Below are 23,446 nucleotides of genomic sequence, written 5' to 3' on the forward strand. Positions count from 1 at the left end.
GAAATGAGGGAGGTGCCCTACATCAGATAGGGCAAGCAGGGAAAACTGATGTCTGAGCTGTGACCCAAAGCCTGTGAATTCTCCAGGTCGGAGCAGAGCATTTCAGGCAGAAGCAGCTGTATTTGGGAGGCAGTAGGTTAGAAAGCCCATCGGTCATTTGAGAGCAGACACCATCAAAGCTGTAAGTTGTGGGCTGGAGATTTCAATTTAGGAGTCACCAGCACAGAGCTGGCATTTAGTGCTCTGGGATTGGATGAGGTCCCAGGGTGTGAGTGTGGAGAGGGTCCCAGACAGAGCCCTGGGGAGCAACAGGGGTTTCTTTTGTTTTTAAGAACTTGAACACACAAGGAGCAAGTGGAGGAGGCAGAGAAGAGAGCCAGTGAGGGGGAGGAGAGGCAGGAGCTGCCATTGCCGTGGCAGCAAAAGATGGCGCTCGCCTGGGTCACCTGCCCTCATGTCTTCAGCCCACGAGAGGTTCCACCCTCCACGGCACCCACTTTGGGCCAGTCCCATGCCCACATTCCCATCTCCAGACCTTCTGCCATTGTGTGGTCCATTCTTGGCCAAATGTTTTCTGAGAAACATGAGATAGGATTCCAGAGTGTCCATTTGTTTTCAACCTCAGTGCAAGAGGCAACTGACATCCCATCCCTTCGGCGGTCTCACTGCTGAGCTGGACCCTTGAGGGCGACCAGAGGCCTGAGCCACCTTCCCTCTGACCCTCACTCCTCATTTGCTGGGCTAACGGCTTCCGCACCCCTCCCTTCCCAGGTCTTTCCTCACATGCATCTTGATTAAGAGCTTTCTTGGTGAAAGCCAAGTGCCAGAGAGTCCCTTGATTGGAAACCTTGTCCCCCTGTCTTTGCACTTTAAGTTTCTAAGAATCCATCACCTGCAGAACCTCTCCGCCATGCCCATTAACAAGACATGAGAGATTTTCATCGGCAGGTGGAAGAGAACGAAACATTAAGCATGCAAACCAGTTGCATTGTCCCTAACATCACAAGGAAGTCACTCAAAGACCCAGAAGCATGTGCCAGTTGATGAAGAAAGATGGCTAAGGAGCAGTGACCAACCACGGGGATCCTGCCACAGCCAGTGCCCACCAGGACCTGGGAAGGCGCTTTACCCTGTAACATTCTCCCCACACACAAGTCCACATGGGTTGGACTTGAGAACAAGTGCTTTAACCTTGAAAGATTAAAATATTTTCATGCAATCAGTAAATTCGGTTATTAAATGTTACAGCAGCTAAATTAAATGATAAGAATAACTAGTATTTTGAAATTCGGAACATCTTATAATTAGAGCAGCCTTTAAAAAATATTCCAAGTTAAGGCACATTAGAATGTATTCCACAACATGGAGACAGCCTGACAAAGAAACATTATTCTTAGATTTACAATTAATTACCCTTATGTCTATACCTTGCATTCAATTTGCATATCTTAAAAGTGCTGTAAATTTCCCAGGACTCTTTGTTATTTAAGATCATTCTGCTTAGTAAAACTTTCTTCAGTGATAACTTTCTCTTGATTATGTAGTGGTGAGGTCAGTAAATCTGGCTCTACTTTGCTCTCATATGTTATAATTTTTCTTTTCTTTTTTTTTTTTTTGCGTGTGTTTTTCATTATTTGGCTCTTGTTCCTTCTGCCCTCTCATTTATTATTCCCCAAAGAACCAACAGATAGAGAAGCTGGCTGGAAGACTAAGTGAGTGGTCAGAGTCTGAGATGTTATCTTTTCCCTACCACGCATTGGTACTGGGTGTCTGACATGTTCTATACATCTTTCTGGTGCCATCCTCATTAAACAAATGCAACTTGATGTAGAGCTCTCAAGAAATGAAATTCTGGGCGACGGATGTGTTCTTGCCCCACCGGTGCAAGAACATCATGTGTTTCTCCACCTCTCTCTCTGCTCCTTCCTGTCGGAGCCCCTCAGCTCCAAAGTGAGCCGGAGCGTTGTGCATTCTTGTTGCGATTTCATGTGGTCACCCCTAATTCCATAACCTTTCATTTGACTGAGTTTTTATTCTCACTGTGAATATTATAATTTAAAAATACCACGTGGGATTCCTTAAGTTATTGCTAAGGAGCCATGAGCGCTATATAAAGTCATATGTACATTATAGAACGTCATTAAATGTGTTTACCTTGAGCAGACACACAGGCAGAACATTCTGGAATCCACACCTACCTTCTGCCAAATACAGACTATCATTTCCATGCTTTCAGAGGTGGCTTCATATAAAGGTGCTCTCTAAGGGGCTTTGTTGATTTAGGTGTGACTGTAGGAGCCTCTCAGGAGAGGAACATGTGACACTTTTACAGAATTGTAAGTATCAGTTGGAGTCTGTTACAAAGCATTTAAGGATTTGAAAAAGAAATAAATGTTTTGGCAAAAAAGCAACCCATAGTTTAATAAGACCATTTTTTGTTTCCAAAAAAAACAAAACAAAACAAAAAAATAACGTTACTAACACAATTAGAACTGGTGTGACCACTGGGTGGAATTTTGAGTTGCTATTTTTTGTTCTGTTTTGGTGTTTAAATGTATTTTATTGTGATCATTTGCTAAACCTAGGATAACATTCCCTTCGAAACTGAGTCGACTGTACCATAGATGAGTATGTGGTACCGAGCAGTGTAGATTTTGTCATACTTAGGAGGATTTGGTTCTGGAAATCACAGCCAGTGTGTGAGACACAATCCTTGTGCTTTTAGAGAAATGAAGAGGGAAAAAAGTCCCCTTCACCCTTTAATTTTATTTTAAGCACGACCAGGTAATTTCCCGTGGCTTCCTCTTCTCACTTATTAATTGGCAGTTTATTAAAGCAATTTTTAAAAAGTGAATACCATTGTCATTTCCCCATTAGAGTTCCCAGAGAACCAAGTATTAAGGAATGTGGAGGAGGGAATGAAGCAGCTTTCCGGGAGGGCAGGTCCTGGCCGGAACTTCAACGTGCCAGGCATGGAGGCCCTAGAGGGGCAAGGGGGCTGCCCCACACCCCAGGAGCGGTGAGAAAGAGGGGTTTCATGTCCCTCCCCAAGAGTCACTTCCTCTCCCCCTTGCCTCCCTTCCCTCACTCAGCTACCTTCTTACTCCTTCCGGGAGCTGGGCGAATGGAAGACTTTTTCTTTCTTTCTTTTTTTTTTTTTTTTTTTTACAAATTTATTAATTTCTGACAGTGACATTCTTTCTGACAATTCAATATGTAAGTGAGTCTCTGTGACTTCAGAAAGCCCATCTATCCCAGCTTTTGATGGGCCGAATGTAAGAATACGAGAGGGGCCCTCTCCCCGTTGATTATAATATAATATTTCTATTAAAATCATTTTTAAAAGCCTTCCAAAAATTTAAATCATGCTTTCTCAAAGAATATAAAGCTACACCTCAGATTAGCTGTCCTAGAATACCTTGGCAAAAGTATCCAAGTAGCAAGAGTTTTCCTAGTCTTATGTCCTATATACATCTGTTAAATTACTCTGAGATCTCATTAAATAAAGCTAATGTACTTGTAAAACAGTAGGGAGAGACAGTTTATCATTGTAACTGTTAGAGAGAGCCATTCGGCTAGGGAGGGAGCCAAGAAGACTAGGTATATGCTGGTCAGTGTAGATGTTTCTGAGTCATAAATCTTGCCTCTTTCCCGCCTAGTTATTGTGTATTTCTTTAGGTGAGAGATTGATTGTAGCAGCTGAAGATGAATTTGCCCATAGTCTCTTTCTTCTTCTTCTTCTTCTTCTTTTTTTTTTTTTTTATACTCCTGATGTTTTGCCAAGGTGATAATGCTTTTTCTCCCCCCTGCAATCATTTGTTTCAGATTAAAAGCATAAAATGGCACAAAGAAACACGGGCAGGTTGGTCTCTGTGGTCGGGCAAACACGAGGGCATGAAGATGTATAATGTTCCACATGGGAGGCAGCCCTCGCTGGCCCCCCAGGATTTATAACAGGCTCACCTGAAGGAGAAACAGGGACACTGACACCATCAGATACCTGGGAAGGGGCTGTCATTTCCTCATGGAGGAGTTTTCCAGCAGATGGTAAAAGGGGCTTAATTTGAAAACACTGAAACATTGTGTACGCTCAAAACCATGACAATTGCAGTTTTACTGTCTCCACTCAGGAAAATGTGTGTCTGGATCATCTTGTGGCCCGAATGGGGAGAAAAGGTACTTTTCATGAATATATATAGATGCTGAATTTATAAGGATCAATATAGTCACCAAATGTTGTACAACATGTCAGGATATCATAAAAAGCAGGCAGTTCTACATAAAATACCAGCTTAATCTTGGAGATTTTAAAGCCTCATTAAAATGGGGATGAAGTCCATATATGGAAAAGCAGCCTTCAAAAGGTTGAAGTTATATATCTGTGGGGCAGGAATTGTTACCGCCACTTCTGAATGTCAGTGGCCTTGTGGGTTGTGGTGGGTGGTGGTCAGGGGCTTTGGGCTGGGGAGTGCCTTGGTCTGGGGGTGGCGGGGGGCAAGAGTGACACTGTGGGATTAGGACTGAGTGTCTTTCCATGTTTTGGGGTTCCCTAGTCCTCTCCTTTAGGGCAAGAGATTGAGTTAGAGAGGCCACAGTGGATGGGTCAAGTCCTATGATCTTTCGTGATCTGGCACATTTGCGATTTAATGATTTTTTAAATTGGAAGTAGACTCCCTTTGCAGTGTACGGCCAAGAGGGATGCTCACAGGGTCTGGGCACTGTGACAGGGAGCCGTGGAGACTCCCTGTGCTCATGTCAGAGTTAGGGAGAATTGCTTACTGAGCTGCTGCTCCCTCACTGTCCCCTGGCAGCCCAGAGGGGACATTTCTCATGGGGAACTGTTCGTGCAAAGAAAACGGGCTCCCACCCCCCAGCTCTCCTCATCTACCCCACACTTTTCGATGCACACTGCTCACCTTCCCAGGGCTAAGGACAAGCCAGCCCCCTCCCCTGTGCAAAGCTGAAGCTTGCACCCTCCTTGGAGGTCTGGGAGGGTTTGGCTCGTTTGCTTGTTTTTCCGGAGAAACTTTGAAAGTCAAGCAAATACTTTTATCCTGACCTTTCTGCAACACTGGCCCATATTCACTGCTTGTCAGCAGCACGAGTTGGCCAGGAGTCATCTGTCACTGCCAGCCGTCACTCTATGCCATTCCCATCAGCCCCATTACCGGGCGTCAGGAGCGTGCGGAGGCCTGCGTCGGAAGGATCATTAAACTCGAGGCCACAGGTAGCACAGGTAGTCCAGGCGGCCTGTTGTTATTTATAATAAAGGCAAGTGCAGCAGAAGCACCTGACGGCGGCCCAGGAGGCCGGCAGAGGACGCCTGAGCAGTGTCATCGCTGAAGGACAGTTAAAAGTGGACTCTTCCCTCCTCACTGTAAGCAAAGAGGATTTATTGAACATCTGTTCTGTACATGGCTGGGAAGATTGATTAATTTAATTGCTCACACTTTGCTTAAGTAACATTTGAATACTTAATGTCAAGTTTGAAGGATACTCCAACGTTTGCCTGCACACCTTCGCCTTAAAGTTGCAGAGGGAGCTTTGGAAGGGAGGGCTGGGGCGGTGTGACTGTCTGGGCTCCTTCTAAATTCTCCTTCTCCAAGAGCCTGCAGGAGTTGCCAGTGGGAAAAGCTGCCTCTTTTCATAAAAGCAACTAGTTACTTTTCACATTTTCCCATTGTGATAAATCATTAATGTAATGAGGTTGGATCTTCTTCACTGAGTGGTGGTAATTTTCCCTCTGGTATCAACTAGAGAGACAGTTGAGCATATTATATATTTCTGTACCCTTTAACATAATACCGTAATCGCATGAAAGTACCAGATGAGTTAAAGCCGTAATAATTTATTGCAGGTTACAGCGGGCGGCATATTTAGAAGGGACTCCGGAAAGTTCTACAGAAAACCGGGCTTTAAATGGTTCTCAGCTCATCAACACTTGCCCTTTCCATTATTGGTTGGTTTTTCCTCCTCTCAGGTGTCAATCTCACGTAGCCTAGACGGCGAGAGCTGCCTGGGAAACAGGAGCGCTTCCTTTATGAAACTTTGTTTCAGGAGGACTCGGAAAACCTGTGTATCTCACGCCTTGAAACTGTAACCTGCAGACCCCAAGTGGAAAATCAACGTGAGCCACACAGTCTAGACCAGAGAGAGGATCAAAGTTAACACTGGAAATGTGTTCCTCAAAGACTCTCTTCTCCCTCCTCCAAATTCTTAAATTAAAGTTTAAATTTAAAGTGAAAAATTCCATTTACCTAAATAAAAAAAAAAAGAAAAGAATTACACCCAAGTTTTCACGAACATATCTGTAGTGGCAATGAGACTAGCTGAGGTCTAGAAAATGAATCGCATTTGAATTTGACTTAAAAAAATGACTGAAAAGGATTTTTATTTATTTGTAAAAAGACAATATACCTCTCTGTGTTTCATTCTTTTTAGGAGACCTAGTTATTCATTTATCCATTAAGTTATCCCTATGTGTATTCACATGTTCCTTTATTCATTCAACAACCATTTCCTAGGTACTCAACTCCTTCGAAAGCAGAGAACATTGCTATTTTGTTGGGGGCTTTTTTCAGAGTGTGATATTAAGGGAGGCTTTCCAGTTTAAATCTATATAATGATTTTTTTTTTTTTTTGAAAAGATGGGGCAGGGGTGAGTACTGAGGAGGGAGGGAGGCGGATATTCGACTGACTCCTGCTAGAAAGTGGCCCCAGCCCTGCTTTCCCTATCATCAGAGATTCTGTATTTGATGTGCTCACAAAGATGCTTACGTCTGAGGGGGCTGAGACCTGGAGGCTGCGCTACCAATTTACTGCCCAGAACCACAGAAAGGAAGAAAATCAGAGGCCAGAAGGGCTGGGAAGGGCTCCGCCAACCGACCGGGTCCTGGGTTCCAGGGGGGTCCTAACAGGGCACGGGCATGTTGTTAGGAACTCCACGAGCCAAAATGATTTTTAGCAAAGGGTGATCTTCGGTCACATCTGATTGAAGTCAGGTGTGGCACAGGCCGGTTTCTCCCAGGGATGCCCATCTCTGCCCTGCCCTGACCGCACACAATCCATCCCGCGCCGGGCCGAGACTGTCAAGGCCAGAGCCAGGTGCCTGGGCCGTGCGTACCCTTCTCCATCAGTCATACTGCAGGGAGCAGACAATTAATTCTGCAGCAAAATTGAAAGTCAGAGGCAGAGTCTGAAAGAACAGAATGACAATAATAAAGTGCCCCAGCCTCGCATTAATCTCCCTCACTTCAGGCCTGTCACAGCCGGCCTGGCTGTGACTAATGCCAAGCTTTGCATACAGTGGTCACAGACACAAGCAGCGTGCTCCCTTTACAGCGCCCGCGACGCGCTTTGTTGGGTTTCTGACTCTCGTGGAGGAATCGCTGAAAAAACACCGCCGCCGGTCACAGGTAACGGACGGAGTTCCTCCGTCACGCACCTGGTGACGGATGCCCGGGTCTGGGACCCTGCCGTAGGAGCAGCAGAAAGCTTGTCCCTCTCTCTCTATGAATACACGTTTCCCCACCTTCTCTTTTCTGCTTTTCTGACGCAACTCTCATTTCTACCATCTTGGATTCATTGTATGGGTTTCTTCTACCTCTTCCTGTTGGCCCTTGTGGTCTCTCTCTTTGCTTTTCCCAAAAGAGCCTCCCTTGTCCAATTCCACTGGAGGAAGGCAGGCTGGAGGGATTAGTTCCAGTGTGGCCGAGTGTGCAGATGGTGGGGACGGGCGGGTGGGGGCACATTCACAGATAAGTCCACAACAAATAATGGAGATTGGCTCATATCTGGGAGCTCTGAAGAAATCCAATGACAAATGATGGCATACTGGTTCAAAGGTGCAGCAGGTCCCCACTTGGCAATGGGACTAGAGGACTTTAATGCTTTTCTGGAGTTTCACGGCCCCAACTGGTGAGCAGGGAGAAGGCAGCCGGGGATGATTAATCAAGTGCAGGATCAGTGAACACCTAAACAAATCTAACCCACCAAAGGAAAGGGAAAATGATTTCTCTAGCGGGGAATCATGCCTCCCTGATTCAATTGAGTTTTTCTGAGTAAGAGAAAGGGGAAACAGGGAGCAGTCATCGTGGGCAGATTTCAGAAAGCCGTGTGACATTTTGCTTCCGAAAAAACCAGAGCACTGGGGGGCATTGCATTAGCATACATTTGTTTTGCAGACGGAAAGTGAAAAAGTAAAAAGTAGGGTTTAACAGTTACTCCTTAGATGTAAAAATGTATTTCTACATGGAGAGTCCCGCTGAGCTTACGGGAGAGGCTGCAGGAAACTCCCACAAGCCAAGGCCAGCGGGCAGCAAAGAGAGGGAGGGATGGACTTGGAGGGTGAAAGACTCCAGGGATGTGCGGAAGCGGAAAGTGGCTGTTTCCTAAAGTCACCAGCTTGTTCCCCTTGTGTAACCGTAAGAGGCAACAAGCGGGGTGAAGACAAAATCAAAGGCAGGGCACCTCCACAAGACATGGGGCATGTCCCCCTTCTCAAGGGACTGGCCTCTGTGTGTGGCGTTAGAACCTGCAGAGGACATATTCTGTTTGCACAGAGCCCGGTGTAGGGGCCAACGATGTGACCCCAGTGACAACTGTAGTCACACCAGGGGCAGTTCAGGCCTCTTCATCTTAACAAAGATGCCCAGAGCTGGCCCCAAGGGACGACTCAGCCTGGCTGGAGCACCAGTGCCATGGACCCTCCCAAATGGCCTTTTGTCCCCATCTTCTGCCTTCTACTGTCCCTTAATGCCTCACCAGTCATGATCTTAGACTGGACAGATTGAGGGAGCTCGACCATAGCTACTTTTTATGACTTTCCAGACAATCTCTGTGCCCCTCTCTTGGCTTCCAAACAGCCCACCCATGGCCCGCTCACATGCCTGGATGAGAAGATGCCCCGGCTGTGCTGAGCCTGGTGTGATGATGTAGTGATACCTGTGTCCCCCACTCCTACCGTTTCTCGTCCTCACCTGGCTTTGTTCCCCAGAGTGCTTCCCGTACCTGTTCCTGTCGGGCCACCTCTCTGGGGCCAGCAAGAAACCCGTGTGGTGCTATGAATCTGTCTGAGGCCATGTGTGTCACAGCAAATTCCCCAGCCGATAGCTATGCACCTCTTTCCACTGATATGGCTTGTGCATAGACATTTTAGAGATGCTAGTGACAAAGTCAAACATGTTGCTTGTTGTAAGACTTCTCAGAACCTTTCATTTGCCAGCCTATGCTGTGACTTCATGGAAGGGAAATTCTTATGATGCCTTCCCCAAATTCTTTGAGCAAGCAAGCCTTTCTTGGTGCCCATATTAGCCACTTGACTAGTAGATGCCGTGTGGCCTGCCCTCCCGGCTGGAGATGTCACTTTGTTCTAGGAGGGAATGCCAGAGGGGAAAATGAATCATTCAATTTCAAAAAGAGCAGATTGGAGGATATAATGTTAGACCAGGAACTGAAAGATATGAGTTCTGGTTCTGGCTTCACAGCTTATCTGCTGTGGGTCCCTGGGGAAACGACTCCCCCTCTCTGGACCTATTTCCCTGTCTCTGGTGGATGGAGCTGGATCTGTCGGTGTCTGCGTCTTCTAGCTCACACGGTTTGTGATTTCACATACTCGTCAATCTGCTCTCACCACCCCTCCCACACTGCACCCAGCCTCTCACCCCAGGGACCGAGCCAACATTTAGAATGAATGAGTTTGGCAGACAGGGGCTAGCAGGCTGAGGAGGAACATTCTCCTGCTAGAGCCAGGGGCCCACTCAGGCCGGAGTGAGCTCACGCCTCTTAGACCCGCCAGTCCATTAACATTGCAAAAGACTTTGATGGACTTTGGGGAATTGTGCAACATTGATTTTATTGTCATCTTTTTGCACGAGCAGTAAATAGGCTAACATTTTAGGTATAGAGTAATTATTCCCGAAAAGCAAGACATCAAAATAAAGTTTATAGTTAGCAGGCCGTCATTTTGACAGGAGCTGTGTGTGTGGAGATCCCAGGGAGGTCTGGAGTTCCTGAAAAGGTTAAAGGTCAGTGTGCTGTGCAGGCGGCAGGGAGCTGCGAAGGCGGCCCTGCTGCGGGGCGTACCACGGGGTGCAGAGCTCCTGGGCTGGCCCGTGTACTGGAGGAGGTTCTGTGCAGGAGCCAGCTGGTCCCTTCCATTAATGCTACAAGGGGAATGCATGGCATGCGCACACCTATAGCTGCAACCTTGTGTCTTCACTCTTGGGGAAGCAGGACACACAGGTATAGGGAGGTGATCCAACTCACAGTCCTCCGCTGGGGTCGGCAGGGCACAGGTGCGTACAGCAGATTCTGCAGGTAGGGCCATGGGTGATTGAAAGTCATGCACCTCTGGCTCCTAAGAAGTGCAGTTTTTGGACATCTAACTTAAAGCAAATCCAAAAATATTACTCAGGTTTTGATTAAAGGACTCAGTGGCTTTGTGTTCCAGAATGTGATCAGTGGGCCACGTCTTGGGCTTGGTGGGTGTCTGGTGCTGTTCCCCGAGAGCTTGCATACAGCTCTTTGCATGTCAGGCTCTGAGCAAGGTGACCCTTGTGTCCCGGGGAGATGGGTGTGTCCAGCCTGTGGACAGCTCTTCTTCTGACCACCCTCCCTGGCTGCCTCAGGACCCCACCCCACGTCTCCTGCCTGTTCTCCTGGATGGTGAGCGTGGGTGTCCATGTGTGGTGGGGGATGTGGAAGGCACATCTGACCCCCTGAGTGAACTTGAACACAATATGCAAACACGGTTCTTCAGCCTGGATGTCCTTCCCCCTCTCAGAGGCAATCATCTGGGGATTATTTGTGTTTCCTGGGCACCTGTGGGTTTTCTTCCTCTGTGCACTTCCGTGTGGGTTGCAGATCTTTGCAGCGTCTGGCCTCCTTCCAGCCCAAATCTAGGAAAGTGTGCATGTGGACAGTAGCTGGTGGCATCATATCTGTCTGAATCTGGCATGGGGCAAACACTTGTTTAAGGTCTGATTAAGTTTGGAGTCATTACAAGAACACAGGTGAAGAAAAGCTTTTTAACCTGCTTCCTGTGTCTGACTGAGCTCAGAACTTCCCTTCCTTTTGCCTGACTCCTTCAGTGAGCTCAACAGAGAAATGGCTGCACATCGATTTGTGCTCAAGGAAAAGTGAAAAAGGACGTCCTTTGCGGGCATTCTAAGACTGTGGTTTTTGGAAGGGGATTCCTCCGCTGGCAGAAGGGAGCCCAGGGACTCTGGGTTCGCCTGTGGCCTTGCTGTGGCCCAGGGCCTGGCCTGTCACTCAGAGATGCTCCGGTTCCCTGGGGGCGGCGTGTGCATGCTCATCTCCGGGCCTTTGTCCCTTTTCTCCACTCTCCCTGGAGGGGACCTCTTGTCCTTTCCACCTTTCCCTCATGTTTCAGCCCAGCCACCTTTCCCTCCAGGAAGCCTTCCCTGTTTTGCTGTCCCTAGACTGATGTCTGTTCACCAGACTTTGTCTTTACCAAGAACTCACTGCCTTGAGTTTCCCTGTGCTCCGTGACGTCTTGGGTCACCTTGATCCCTTCAGTGTCCTCAGCACTTAACGTAGGTTGTGACACCTGGAAGGTGCTCCATGAGCATCTGCTGAAGGAATATCAGCCCTGCATGTCATCCTACACTTGACCACGTTCACAGGTGCGAGGAGAGAACATTTTTCCAACTGTCCTTGTGATTTTACTAGCTCCTTCTTGAAGATCCTCTTAGATAATCTTTTCTCTCCACCCCAAGGAAGTCTTAGAAGAAGCTCAAAGGAGATGTTTTGAATGTTTGTAATACCAATACTTATTATTATTTAAAATGTCAGCATGATTTTTTTTCCCAAAGCAAAGCGGTTCTTTAGGGAGCTAAGAAGAAGTGATCTGACACAGCTTGAGAGACTCTTGTCCCTCAGCCACTTGGGAGTTCAATGAGTTTTCACCAATGGCACATTACAGGCAACTACTGCTGGGCTGAGGACATCACAACCACTGCGCCTGTGCCTTGCAATGGAACTCCAGCTGCTCTCTTCTTGAAGCTTCTACTGCCCCTGCTCAAGAAATTGGGAAGAAGGGGATGTTGTACCCCCAATATCACCTTTTCTTTATTTCAGAATATTATGGGGGTACAAATGTTTAGGTTACATATACTGCCTTTGCCCCACCCAAGTCAGAGCTATAAGTGTGTCCATCCCCCCGATGGTGCACACCACACCCATTAGGTGTGAATATACCCATCCCTTCCTCCCCCCTCCCACCTGCCCAACACCCGATGAATGTTACTACCATATGTGCATGTAAGTGTTGATCAATTAGTACCGATTTGATGGTGAGTACCTGTAGTGCTTGTTTTTCCATTCTTATGATACTTCATTTAGTAGAATGGGCTCCAGTTCCATCCAGGATAATTCAAGAGGTGCTAGATCACCATTGTTTTTGTGGCTGAGTAGTACTCCATGGTATACAACATATACCACATTTTATTAATCCACTCATGGATTGATGGGCACTTGGGTTATTTCCACATCTTTGCAATTGTGAATTGTGCTGCTACAAACATTCTGGTGCAGATGTCTTTTTTATTGAATGTCTTTTTTTTCCTTTGGGTAGATGCCCAGTAATGGGATTTCTGGATCAAATGGTAGTTCTTCTTTTAGCTCTTTGAGGTATCTCCATATTACTTTCCACAGAGGTTGCTCTAGTTTGCAGTCCCACCAGCAATGTATGAGTGTTCCTATCTCTCTACATTCACACCAACATTTACTCTTTTGGGACTTTTTGATAAAAGCCATTCTCAATGGAGTTAAGTTATATCTCATTGTGATTTTGATTTGCATTTCTCTGATGATTAGAGATGTTGAGCATATTTTCATGTTTTTTGGTCATTAGTTTGTCTTCTTTTGAAAAATTTCTGTTCATGTCTTTTGCCCACTTTTTGATGGGGTTGTTTGATTTTTTTCTTGCTGATTTTCCTGAGTTCTATATAGATTCTAGTCATCAGCCCTTTATTGGATGTGTAGCATGTGAATATTTTCTCCCATTCTGTTTGTTGTCTGTTTGCTCTCATGATAGTTTTTTCCTTGGCTGTGCAGAGGCTTTTTGATTAAATCAGGTCCCATTTATTTTTGTTGTTGCTGTGATTGCCTTTGGGGTCTTCTTCATAAATTCTAGGCCAATGTCTGTAAGAGTTTTTTCAACATTTTCTTCTAGAATTCTTACAGTTTCATGCCTTAGATTTAAGTCTGTTATCTGCCATGGGTTGATTTTTGTGAGAGGTGAGAGGTGTGGATCCTGTTTCAGTCTTCTGCATGTGGCTATCCAATTTTCCCAGCACCATTTATTGAATAAGGATTCTTTTTTGCAGTGTATGTTTTTGTCTGCTTTGTCAAAGATTAGATGGCTATATGATGATGGATTTATATCTTGGTTCTCAGTTCTGTTCCAATGGTCTATGTCTCTGTTGTGCAAATACCATGCTGTTTCGGTTACTATAGCCTTGTAGTATAGCTTGAAGTCTGATAAATTGATGCCTCCTAATTTGTCTTTTTTGCTTAAGGTTGCTTTTGCTCTACAGGGTCCTCTCTGGTTCCATATGAGGCATAGAATTATTTTCTCTAGATCTGCAAAAGATGATGTTGGTATTTTAATAGGGATTGCATTGAATCTGTAGATCACTTTGGGTAGTATAGACATTTTAACAATGTTGCTTCTGCCCATCCATGAGCATGGTATGGTTTCTCTTTGGACTCCATAGGAATTGTCCTTTTTGCCAGAGAAGTCATCTCAGTTCTTCATTTGAGTTGGACCACAGGAGGCGGCTTTTGAGACCACTTCAAGGCTGTGGGAGTCTGAAGGGCAGGAATCTTCAGTCTGTATGTGTCATGCTGCCAAACCAAAACGTTAAACATCTAATTAGATGTCGTCTTCACAAGCCCAAACTATCGAGTGAGATGCACTCGATACATATTATTTCCGTTTTATTTCATTAGTTTTCCATTATTTTTGTTCACATTTCATTTCATAATTTTTATATTATCATTATCATTTTCAACACCTATTTTTCATGTTTAGAGGGTCACCTTAACCATAACACATCACTGGCTGGGCTTCAGTCCCTGTTCTGCCACTTGCTACACACATGACCTTGGGCAACTAATCCTTTCAACCTCGGTTTCACCCTTTGTAAATAAGGAAAATAATAACCCCTATTTCCTTAGGGGCCTGCTAGCATTAAATGGGCTAAATGCAGGGGCAAGGTCATGTCCCTTGGCAGGATGGATTGGGAGGCAAGGGATTGTTTTTTGCACAATTTGACCTGGGGGTTCTATTTCTGGGACTTGAGGGTTGGCCTTCTGGTCCTTTTATGTGTCTTGACTTTCCCAAAGAGTCCCCAAGAAAGGCCTGGATGAGCATTCTCTCTCTCTGAGCACCCTTCCAGCTGTCTTTCCAGGCCAAGGGAAATCAAAGCCAGGATGTTCAAAATGAGACACCCCATGGTTCTTCTTCCTTTTTTGGGGAAAAAAAAAACCAAAAAAAAAAAAGAAAAACAAAAAAAAAAAACCCCACATCGCTCTCCTTTTGTGCCACTGCAAACATTGCGACGTTTTTGGCGGGAAGGGGAAGTTATTTTGTGTATGTGTGAACTAGAATTTTGATAGACAGGATAAGTTGCAATCCAATTCTAAACTATAGATTTTCAAGCAGATTGATGCAACAAATTGTTAGCAAATAGCAGTTTGCAATTTGATGCTAATTAGACATAAGGCAAATATGTGCCATGACAAATTAGCAGCGAACCATACTGCAGAGGATTAGCGAGAGCTGGCACGGCTCGCGCCCAGCTTCGCACACCTCCCTGTCGCCGTCGCCGGCGTCACCGTCGGGGCCTGAGCCAGCCTCGCCTCTCTGTGAGCAGGAAGCTGGGGAGGAGACCGGAGCCTCCCAGGCCAAACCTGCGGGTGATGTTCCGGGTCTTCACTTCCCACCCATGCCCGATCTTGGTCAGCATGGTTTTTTCTGGGAGCTGCGGGAGGTTCTGGGAAGCTCATATGATATACATATATGTAAAAATATTTACATATCTTATAAATATAAAAATAATCGTAGAAAGGAAACGCAGACAAGCAAAAAAGAAAAGAGTGAGAGAAAGAAAAAGAGAAAAGAAAATAAACTCAAAGATAACCACTGTCAGTAATTTGGTATTCATCCATTGAAATCTCTGTTTCCAGGAGGAATATATGTATATATAACATAATATATAATATATGCATATACATTATATAGTAATCATTATTTAAAACAAAAAAGGTAACATGCATATGCTGTTTACAGCCTCCTTTTCTCACTTAATTTTATATGATGGATATTTTTCCTAGTCCATGAACATAGATCCAGATTTAAAAAAAAATAGTTGCACGGTGTTTTTTTCTGTTAAGCCACCCATTAGCTTAGTCACCTGCTGTTTGGTACCTAGGTCGTAGCTTTCTGAAACCATAAAGACTGTAACACAAGATGGTCTTGAAGATTCATTTCTGCACACGTGATTATTCCTAAGGATTCCTTCCTACGACAGGAAAGTTTGCCTGAATTTCTTTTTGCCTTTGGAGTGTCCATTTCCTGAGCCTTGACCAATCCTGGTTGCTTTTTGGATCTTGGGTAATTAGATATACCCCCCCCCCAAAGTTGCCTTGTTCACATTTCCTTGCCTTTGTTTATTAATTCGGTGGACTGTTTTTCATGACTCTTACATCACTCCTCCTGGCCTCCTTGGGAAAGTGTCTCAGGTTCTCACGCCCCCTACAAATAATCACTGGAAATTAAATTCATGTTCCAAATTACTTGGGTAAAATTCCCTGTCTGTTACCTGGATGTTAGTGAGCTTCACAGTCATGGATTCTATGGCGATGACGCTCATGCGTGTGTTTGGGGGCTGAAGGAGGCCAGCGCTGCTTCTCAGACTTGCCCGGTCAGAAGTGCCTGTGGGTGTCTTAAACATGGAGATTCCCTTTCCTGCTCTCCATGCTCCAGTTGAGCTGGCCTGCGGGGAGGCCAGGTCATTCCTCAGTTAATTCTTATCGTGGAGGCATCTTGGGTGAATACCACTGGAAGGTGGGGACCGGGAGTAGCACAGCTCCTGATCCAGGGGTGCCTCTCTCCACGTGGTAGCTGTTACTCGGGGTGGGGGTGTGGGGAGCCAGACCATGGAACCGTGGGGTGTGAGGGAAACTTGCCCAGAGGCCTTAATGTGGGCAGAGCAGGAGCTCATGCTCTGGGCCCGGGGCTGCCCCAACCCTGGCATGTAATCTAAAGACCTGGGTGTAAGCCCCAGGCCTGGAGCTGCTATTCTTGTGAACCTGGGCAAGCCCCTTACCTTCTCGGAGATTTTGTCTCTTAAAACAGGACACGAGAGGCATAAATAATGCAGCACCAGGGATAAAAATTAGTAGTGCTTTGTGCACTTCCACACTCCAATAAGCAGGGCATGCAGCCATAAAAGCATGAGTTGTAACATGATATTCTTATATAAAGTTATAAAATGGAATTCCACCAGGTGCCATGAGGAGTTGTATGGAAAGCAAAGATCCCATTGTTGCCTGTTATAAGTTTGGAAGCCATGTTGTTCTGGCTCATATATGTATGTGTTTCCACATGTATGGGTAAGCATAAGCCCATGTGAGGATGAGAACACACCTCTTTAGGCGCATTGAATTTGTTTTATTTTAAAATTTCTGTTAAGATACAGTTAACATATCATAAGTTCACCCTTCAAAGTGTATAATTCATCAGCGTAGGCCTGTCATCCAGCTTAAAGCTGCTATTATTATTCTCATCAGAATGGACCAACTTATTGCAAGACTTTGTGAAACTCCTTTACTGTTTATTGTTCTCTCAAATAAAACACTTCACAGTGATGATTTAAATAAATAGGTAGAGAAATAATCATGGCATGAATATCTTTATGTCTGATTATGTGGGATGAAGGTAGACATAGACAGTTGAACCTGGAGCCACACAGGTTTGAACTGAATGGGTCCACTTCTATGAGAATTTTTTTCAACAAATATACTGGAAAATATTTTGGATTTGAAAAAACTCACAGATGAACCACATAGTCAAGAGATATTGAAAAAATTAAGACAAAGTTAGGTATGTCATGAATGCATAAAATATATGTAGATACTAGGCTGTGTGTCACTCGATTATTTATATAATTGGTAAGGCCTTTGGCCAACAGGCTATTGGTAGTTAAGTTTATGGGAAGTTGAAAGTTACATGTGGATTTTCTGATGTCTTAGGAGTTGGCTCCCCTAACGCCTGCTTTGTTTAAGGGTTGACAGCATGCGTGTGTGTGTGTGTGTGTGTGTGTGTGTGTGTGTGTGTGTGTAGCATATGTGTTTGTGTCTGCAATTTTGTTTTTATGCTAACTGATCCTGGTCATTCTGAGTACATCGTTGGTTGTATTTTCTAACTGATCATTGCTTTGCTTTAGGAAAGTGATTAGCTTATTATTTGGCCACCTCACCAAATTCTTTGATTAGCTCTAATAGATTTGCAGATTTTTTTTTAGGGAAATAATAATAAAAAATGTAAATAACGACTTTTTTCTTTTCCTTTCCTAAATAGTTTGTACATCTTTTTATTGTCTCATTGTTTTGGATCAAACATTTCAGAAAATGTTAAATAATGGTGGCAATAACGGATGTCCTTATAAAGATTTTCCCTTTGAAGAGATGGTACAAATGTTTTATTATTAGATATAATGAGCGATGATTAGTTTGATACAGGGTTTTTAAAAATATGTAAAGAAGTTAGCATCTTGTTTTTCAGTATTCCAAATCTTCTGATTTAAAAAATCAGGAATGACTTGAATTTTTTCAAATATCCTTTCCTCAGCTACGGCTAGTATTGTTTTCTTTGTCATATTTGATGTCCTAAACTATATTAATATTATATTTTCTAATGTTGAACCATCCTTACTTTCCCTGTATTAAACAGACTTGATAATGGATCATTTATTATTTTATTTTGTATGTATTTTTTAATTTCAGAATATTACTGGGGTACAAACATTTTGGTTACATAAGTTGCTTTGGTACCATTTGAGTCAAAGTTATATGAGTGTCCATCCCCCAGATAGTGTGCATTGTATCCGTTAGGTGTGAATTTACTCATCCCTCCCACCTGCTGGATTTCCCATGAATATTACTTCTGTATGTGCACCTAAGTGTTGATCGATTAGTTCCAATTTAATGGTGAGTGCATGTGGTGTTTGTTTTTCATTCCTGTGATACTGCATTTGTTGTTTTTAATATACTGTTGATGTGATTGTTGGAGCGTTTTAGGCAGGAAGACTAGAAAGTCAAAGCTATGGATATAAGAAAGCATCCAGAATGTTGGCTGGACCGTGAGCAGAGCAGGTGGTCTGGACCACAGGGAACATCAGAGAGCAGTGGGAGGTGGCAGTGGAATAGTAAACTGAGAGATGGAACACATAGCACCTTGAATCCTGCATCAGAGATGTGAATTATAGATATGTAGATTGGTGGTATTTGAAGCCTTGAAAGGAATTGGAAACTTAGCACAGTCATTGGAATGAGATGAGAAAACTCTGATTAGAACTCTGAGACATGTCCAATTTTCTGAACTCATAAAAATGGTGACAGGTACCCATGAGGTCTGAGAAACAGGAGGAAGACCACAGCAGAGCAACCACAGGAAAAGCAAAACGGGAAAGAGCTTCATGAGAGAGACAGTAGTCAAAGGTGGCCAACTGAGATGAGAAATAATTTGGAATTGGTTATTTGCAAATTTTGATAGAGCAGGTTTAGGTCAGATTAAAAGGAATTAAAGAGTTAAGAGATGGTGATAAAGAGAAGACACTAAGGATATCGTCTCATCATGATCATTATTATTATCAACATTATTATTGTTAGAGTTATGTGCACCCAAATTGTTGACCTATGATCCAGAAGTCGTGTGAAACAATTCAGCCATATTAAAACGTGTGGCTTGAGGAACACACACAATTATGGCAGCAAAACCAATGAAGTGAAAAAACAGCAGGAAACAACTCAGGAAAACAATGTTTAATTTCTTTCTTAAGCCCTCTGGGAGAATTCTTCAGACGGTTTTGAGAATGATCAATAATGAACGTTGCCATGAATTTATTTTCCTTACACATCTTTATTCAAACGGTAGGTAATGGGCTGTGTCCTGCCAGTAGTCTGGCCTGCCCGGGCCACTGGGAAGCCCTGGGGTTTGAGGAGTCGGCTGTGACCAGAGAATTTCCACCTTGGCACGACAGACAGGCCCGTCTCCGGACGCTGTGAGCTCACCACAACGGCGTCACGATAGGCTAGTGCATCTTGTTTTCTGAGTCTTGAGAACCGTTTGTCACTAATGAGACACATGAGCATGTGTGTGAGTGATTTACTTAAAAGATATCAAGCAGATTTATATTTAGCCCTATTGTAGTATTGCTTTAAGTTCTTTGCTTTCAAATATTTTCCAGATAGGGGGATAAAGGGTCGTTGTTCCAGCTAGAAACCTAGAAATCAGGCAGCACCCAAAGATGGTCTTGTTTAAAGATAACCAGAGTGTATCATTGTGGTATTTTATTTAATTGTGGTAGACGATTTTAGTTTTTTACTTTTTAGGACTATGCACGTGAGAGGGTGCCACCTATTTGACTTTCACCCTGAACATACGTGCCCTGTAAAGAAAAATTGGAGGGAATCTTGAATTCAGGGATGTGTCATTGTTTTTCATATTGACCATCCCTTTACAAAGTGCCTGACAAGCTGCTTCTAGGGAATGCAGATCTAGACTTCTCACGTTAATTAGTAGAGCCTGACCTCTTTTTTTAAATTTTCCTAGTCATAAATCTTGGAGACTAGATGACCCTACTCTGAGGCAGTGGACCTTGGGCTCCGATTTGCATCAGGCATCTACAGTGTTTGCAAAAATGCAAAACTCTATCATGCCCTGTCTCCTATCAGCCGAGACAGTCTTCACTGTGATTGAGATGAGGATAGGGATCCAAACTGTTGGCAAGCTCCTGTGTATTTAGACATAGGTGATTCTCAGACTAATCCTTATTATTATTTTTAAAATATCTGCAGGATCTGTAGTGATGTCCTCTCTTATTCCTGATATAGGAGAGTCTCTCTCTCTCTCTCTCTCTCTCTCTCTCTCTCACACACACACACACACACACACACACACACACACACACAGAGTACATATGGCTAGAGGTTTATTGGTTTTGTTGATATCTTCAAAGAACCAGGTTTTATACTATTAATTTTCCCTATTATATTTCTGTTTTTAATTTCATTGATTTCTACACTTATTATTTCTTTCCTTCTGTTTGTCTTTGGTTTAATTGTTCCTGTTTTTCCTAGTTTCTTAGAGTGGAAACTTAGGTTAATTTCAGATATTTCTTCTTTCCTGTTATGAGCATTTTAATACCATAAATTTCCCTCTAATCACTGCTTTCGTTGTACCACACAAATTTTAATATGCTGCTTATTGACTTCACAGTATTTTCATTTTCATTCCATTCAAAATATTTTATAATTTCCATTGACCATTATTTAACTTTTAATCTGTTTATGTCTTATATAAAGTATGGTTCTTTTAGACAGAGTATAGATGGGTATTGTTTTATATTTTTTAATCCACTCCGACAATCTCTGCCTTCTAATTGGAGTGTTTAGGCCATTTATGTTTAATGTGATTATTAATATAGTCATGTTAAAATTTACCATCTTGATAATTATTTTCTATTAGTTCCATCTGTTCTTTCTTCCCATTCTCTTCTATCTTTATTTTTAATAATTAAATATGTTGTATGATTCCATTTCATCTCCTTGGTTTGTTAGCTATAACTCCTTGCTGTGTTCAGTGGTTGCTTTAGGGTTTATCTGTAACTTATTACAGTCTGCCTTGAGTAATATTACACCACTTTCACATGGTAAGGAACCTTATAACCACTTCCATTTCTCCCTTTCCAGCCTTTTTGCTATTGTCATAATACATTTTACATGTTATAAACCCCATAATATATTGTTATAATTTTACTTTAAACAATCATATTATAAAATTAAAAATGTTTTTCTTACCCACATATTTACCATTTCTTTGTGTAGATTCCAAATTCTACTTGGTATTATTTTACTTTTTCCTGAGGGATTTCCTCTTTAACATTTCTTATGGTACTAGTCTGACGGTTTCAGCTTTTATTTTACTTAAAGGCCTTTATTTCACCTTCATTTTTCAAAAACAGTTTTTTGGGGGGATATAAAACCATAGGTTAGGCTTTCTCTTTTAGTACTTTAAAGATGTTTTTCATGGTTTTTGAGTATAACTCTGCTATCATTCTATTTCTATTTTTGTACATAATGTGTCTTCTTCTGTCTGGCTGATTTTAAGATTCTCTCTTTATCACTAGTTTAAGTAATTTGATTACAGTGTATCTTGTTGAAGTTTTTCTCATGCTTCTTGTGCTTAAGTTTTGTTGAACTTATCACAATTGTCATGAAGTTCAAAACCTTTCTGTCACTATGTCATCAAATATTTTTCTGTCCTCCCTCCTGAGACTCCAGTTAGAGTTTTTAGTCCACTTAGAGTTTTCCCACATCTCAATGTTCATTTTTTCAGTCTTTTTATTTTTCTGTGTTTCATTCTGGATAGTGCACTTATTTTTCTTCTTTAGTCTAGTCTGCTTGTTAATTACATCCTGTGTATTTTCCATCTCACATAGTGTGTCTTTTATTTTTAGATGTTCAATTTGGGTCTTTAAAGCAATATTTTTCATATCTCTCCTTAACCTACTAGTCCATTATTTTATCTTCTTGAACATATGGAGTATACTTATAATAGCTTTTTAAAAAATATCTTTGGCCTTAAGCTTTGTTAGACAAGACAAGAACAGCCTTTAGTTTTCCTATCCATGAACGTGGAATATCTCCCCATTTATCTAATTCTTCTTTGATTTCTTTTGTCACAGTTTTGTAGTTTTTCTCATATAGATCTTATAGATATTTTATTAAATTTACAATTAAGTATTTCATTTTTTTGGAGGGCCTAATGTAAATGGTATTGTGTTTTTAATTTCACTACCACTTGTTCATTGCTGTTATATAGGAAAGTGATTGACTTTTGTATATCGACCTTTTATCTCCTTTTATTTTCTAATTGTATTAGCTAGAACTTCCAGTATCATGTTAAAAAACAGTGGTGAGAAGGGACATCGTTGCCTTGTTTCTGATTTTAGTGGGAAAGCTTCAAATTTTTCACATTAACTGTGATACTAGCTGTAGGTATTTTGTAGATATGCTTTATTAAATTGAGTAAGTTTCTCTCTATTCCTAGTTTATTGAGCACCTTTGATTCTAAGTCCAAAGGAAAGCTACTGGAGGATTAGACTTAGTGGAGTAACATGAAATGACTAGTTTTGTAAACACAGAATTCATTCTTTAGAACAATTTTAAATTTACAGGAAAATTGAGAAGACAGTACAGAGAGTTACCATTTATCCTTTACCCAATTTCCCCTATGATTAACATCTTATATTAGTATGGTACACATGCTATCATTAATGAGTTAATATTGGTACTGTATTATTAGCTGAAGTCCATACCATATTCAGATAGCATTCTGTCCAAGGTTCCACATCACGTTTAGTCATCACATGTCCTTAGGCTTGCCTTGGACGTGGCAGTTTCCAGGGGTACTTGTCAAGAATTTTGTAGAATGCTTCTCTGTTGGAATTTGTCTTGTGCTTTTGTCATGCTTAGACTAAGCAGATTTTATCTCTAGTAAAATGGGTCTTGGGGAAGAAGACCACAGAGGTAGAGTACCATTTTCATCACGGCCTGTCAAGACACGCACTATCAGCGTGATGTGTCACTGTCGGTGCTGACTTTCATCGCGTGTCAGGTTTATTCACTGCAAAGTTACTGTTCTTTCCCCTCTCCATAGTGCACTTGCTGGAAGGAAGTCACTATGCACAGTCTGTCTTTAAGGAATGGGAAGTTATGCTCTCCCTCCTTGAGGGCAGAATAGCTACATAAATTATTTGGAATTCCTCTCACAGATTTGTCTCCTCTTCCCTTATCTTTACTTATTCAATCATTACTCACATCAATATTCCATTGCATAAATGCACCGCAATTTGCTTATCTGCTTACAAGTTGAAGTCCATCTTGGTTGCTTCCCATGATTTGGTGATTATGGATAAAGCTACTATAAACATTCACATAAAGGTTTTTTGCATGGGGGATACATTTTCCGATTAGATGGGCAGATACTTGGGAGTGTAACTGATGGTTTGTATAGTAAGGCTATGTTTTGCTTTGTAGGAAATGGCCAAATTGTCTTCCAAAGTGGCTGTAGCATTTTGCATTCCCGTTAGCAACAAGTTAGAGTTTCTGTTGTTCTTATCTCCATCAGCATTTG

General features: G+C 42.7%; 1 long non-coding RNA gene across 1 annotated transcript in view; it reads left to right on the forward strand.

Moving 5' to 3' along the window:
- Window positions 1-5,323: 5,323 nt before the first annotated feature.
- The window catches only part of LOC123624781, a 50,596-nt gene continuing 32,473 nt past the window's right edge, over window positions 5,324-23,446 (forward strand). The window contains exon 1 of the long non-coding RNA XR_006730211.1: window positions 5,324-5,377. This is a non-coding gene — a long non-coding RNA (uncharacterized LOC123624781). The remainder of the gene's footprint in view (window positions 5,378-23,446) is intronic.

Source organism: Lemur catta, chromosome 19 (assembly GCF_020740605.2).
Source record: "Lemur catta isolate mLemCat1 chromosome 19, mLemCat1.pri, whole genome shotgun sequence".
NCBI classification, from domain to species: Eukaryota; Metazoa; Chordata; class Mammalia; order Primates; family Lemuridae; genus Lemur; species Lemur catta.